General features: G+C 47.8%; 1 long non-coding RNA gene across 1 annotated transcript; it reads left to right on the top strand.

Annotated features, from left to right (window-relative positions):
- The first annotated feature begins 471 nt into the window (after positions 1–471).
- On the top strand, positions 472–3,458 carry LOC149358666 (uncharacterized). The gene is made up of 3 exons (XR_016288235.1): positions 472–620; positions 3,020–3,200; positions 3,293–3,458. It is a non-coding gene; the product is annotated as an uncharacterized LOC149358666 (long non-coding RNA).
- The last annotated feature ends 243 nt before the right edge of the window (positions 3,459–3,701 follow it).

Below are 3,701 nucleotides of genomic sequence, written 5' to 3'. Positions count from 1 at the left end.
TCTCTGTGCGAACATTTCCACTCCTAGGACGTCGGCATTATCTAGCGCTCTTGAACATGACACGATAACAGGCTATCTTGAGATATATGCTAAACGGGCAGCCTGTTCTCTTGCATCACACTTTGTCGGGCATATTCATCTCTGAAGGCGCGCCTCTTTGCAGCCGACTACCGGCTGCAAAGTGCTTGAGACGATGGGCTCTCGACAGTGCAGCTAGACGTTACGTTCTGGGGATGATTTTCCATTCCTTGTGCGCTACGAGCCGCATGCAGCAATGTCGTCACAGTTTATCGTGTTCGCCATCAGGTGGCGCCAGAAGGATCCGTCTAGCGTTTTTGCTGGCGCTGTCTAGCGCACTTGTAGTTCGCCTAAAAACTTCAAAGAGCCAGAAAGTGGTCGACTTAGCATCCCACGAAAGCACATCTTTCGGGAAACTCAACATACGCTTAACGAATAGCTCAATAATGGTTGTTCGTTATCTTCCTCGGCTTTTTCTGCCCAATTTGATTCCACAGCCTCCGCTAATTGAGTAGGTCGCCCTTCATTTCTCTCGCAGTCGCCTGAACCGGGAGACACTTTTCGGAGGACCGGCAGTGCGCGTCACGTGACCCTCGTCGCCGGTGCAGTCTTTTTGTTTGTTTTACTTTTGTGTAACCTGTCCGTCTCTTGAAATATTAACCTACTAACCTGCCGTAACTCTACAAGCAAATACAGATACCGCTTTTGCGAATATTTATTAATTATTGTGCGATAGAGTTTAGCTACTTCTTAATTTTTTGTTGTATGCTCAGTACGAAATGCTCGTTGTATACACATGATATGAGGTTTTCGGGTCTCCTTCCTTTAAGGAGTTGACAGTGGCTGCGGCTGATGATTGTCATCAGATGGAATTCGGTCTCAAAGGAATGCGGCCTGCATACTGTTCCAGTTGCTGTTCCAACCGTAAGCGTTCAGAACTGTCTCACGCTTTTTCTTTATCTCCCTCCCGCCGTCAGTTTGGCAGCATTTTTTCTCTTTGCAGAGCCGATCATCATCGCCATTTAACTAATTTCGAAATTTCTCAGCAAAATTGCTACAAAAGGTGTCTTCTTTCAGTTTGTAAGCTCTTTCATGTTCATACTTCTGCATCGTGGTCCCGACGATGCTGTGGCAAACGCTCCGCTAGCATATATGACATGCTCTAAGAATAATCCTGATCCCCCTCAGTGGGATTTGCAGTGCGCTGCAGCGGACGTGTACACACTATATTGCTTACCGTTCATGTCGCACATGAGCAGAGAAGATGTACGTATATCAGGTAAACGTATATCTCGAAAAGCTTGCTGGCAACTCTGTGCTACGCCTCGAATACCTACTATAAATGCACTTGGTACCGCTGTCATAAATGGGCCCGTGTATTCTGCGATGCTTTGGTCTGCGTGCTTATAAGCACAAGGGCCCTGCTCCTCTATTTGCCAGGTGACCTTACATCTGCGTTAGTGAGGGCTCTCACTGAAATTCACGTGTTACAGTACCAGCATTCTTGCGGTACGTCCGTCAACTTCACGACACCTAACTACCCGTGGGCAAGATAAGCACAGCCTGCACGTCATGGGTAGGTTGAGAGGTGAACAAACGGACGGGTGGACATAAATGAGAGAACAAGGGGAAAGCTGACACCGGGAACCCGGACACGCGAATGTGAAGCTAACTTTTCATTCATTAGAAATACACAGTAGACAATGCAAGTCAATCCTGAATGCTAAAAAAATATTTCATTGTGAAAACGACACATAGAGTATTATGCCAGCTTATGTGCGATAACAAGCACTCTTACGAGACGCGAAGAAAAAACAACCTTGTTTTCGGGACATGAATACCTCTGGCACAACGTTCGCTCCGTACGTTGGCTCTTCTCCACTACTGTCAGCGCTCTGGCAAGCCTGAATACTCTCACGGCTACGCGTATAGTTTCGCAACAAATATGGTGTGATGAGAAGCTACGGTGACTTGCAATGTGACGTGTTCCATGGGGCGAGGAACAGCATGGCACCGTGGTCACCTTCATTCCCAATCAAACGAAGGTGATACGGAAAGGGTGCGAATGTGATTTCGAGCGTCATTACGATGTTTTCATTTCTTTCTTGGCGACCGCTCAGCAGAGACAATATACACCTTGACGAAACCTCTGGCACCATGCCCGCGAAGAGAGGTTTCTTTGCCCACTGAGGCCAGAAAAACAGCTGTGTCTAATCTCTATTGTTACGAGCGAAGATGGCTAGATAAGGGTGCGCATAGGCTTTTCTGTATTGCGGCCGGTATAGTCAGAAGTCTCGTGCATTAAGCAAGACGCGACATTCGTGGTTATAACTCCGATGATCCTTAACGGCGATCAAACATAATCACAGATCACATGAATCAAGGTTTGGTTTGGCTTATTGGGGTTTAACGTCTCAAAGCGACTGAGGCTATGAGGGTCGCCTTAGTGGAGGGCTCCTGAAATTCCGACCACCTGTGGCTTTTTAACGTGCACTAACATCGCACAGTATACGGGCCTCTAGAATTTCGCCTCCACCGAAATTCGGCCGCCGCGGCCGGGATCGAGCCCGCGTCTTTCGGGTCAGCAGCCGAGCACCATAACCACTGAGCCACCGAAGCGGGGCGCATGAATCAAATTTACCTTTGTGATGATAAATGCGCATTTGGCTATTGCATTGTGTTACGCACTATTTTGTGCTGTTGTACTTTTCTTTTACTTGTCACAACGCTGTGTGGCGCTGGTCCGTCAAATTGTTTGTTGCATGGTTGTCCCCGAGTTGCCGCTCCTGCGCCATATTTTGCTTTTATTTATGTGTAGTAAAAGACGCCTTCAAGTTAATATTTTAGGTTTTCGTCTGCTCCTTTTTCTCGGCCTTACTGGTGACTAAAGTTTTCAATTCAATTAGCAAAATTCTGAACTTGCGAATGGATGGTTATTAACACGCAATATATGTGTACAAGGGGGCAGGTGGATTGTTACAGTTTTTTTTTTTACCTGCAGATGTTTCTAGCAGACGATTGCGACACTATACACCTCCGCAGAACGCATTCACGACAACCACGCCACCTTGAACCAAGCCGCTACCATCGACAAGGTGAAAGAAATGCTTTGCTCCGGCAACTGAACCTACGAAGGCCCGTTACAAGCATACCTGCAACCAAGAAAAAGCTTTGCTTCGCAAGTACTTCGCAAAAATCTGCAGGCGTTTGCGATTTTCTCATTCGCTGAAGGCGCGTATCTTCATTTTCCTGCACGTTTTTTTTTTTTTTTTAGGCGAATCGGCAAATCGAAAGGATGATGCTCCTGCTCTTGAACCCTGCATACTCGTACAGCCCACGCCATTCCCCGAAAAGTGGAGAGCCTTCCGCAGCTCTTCGATTTGTGGCGCTAAAAAAACTACTGTCGTCGATCAGCCATTCTTGCCCGGTAAGGGCTATTTCGCTATAGGCTCTACAGATACGCCCATCGCCTTGCATAACATATCGCGTGCTCACGAACACTCGAGAGATAGGCGCATTTGACAAAGGACAAAGGAAACTCAGTTCGAGGGACGGCAGTACGGGGCGGGGGCAGGGGAAGGGGTAAGAAAGAGAGAGAGAGAGAGAGAGCGAGGACGCAGTGCGGTGTGTGTGGGCGAAAGGAACTCCGCCGAAGCTGCGTGCACAGCACATGTCTCGTCGCA

The sequence above is a fragment of the Amblyomma mixtum genome, chromosome 2 (genome assembly GCF_055824585.1).
Source record: "Amblyomma mixtum isolate Tamu chromosome 2, ASM5582458v1, whole genome shotgun sequence".
Classification (NCBI taxonomy): domain Eukaryota; kingdom Metazoa; phylum Arthropoda; class Arachnida; order Ixodida; family Ixodidae; genus Amblyomma; species Amblyomma mixtum.
This window is presented reverse-complemented; position numbering and strand designations above follow the sequence as displayed.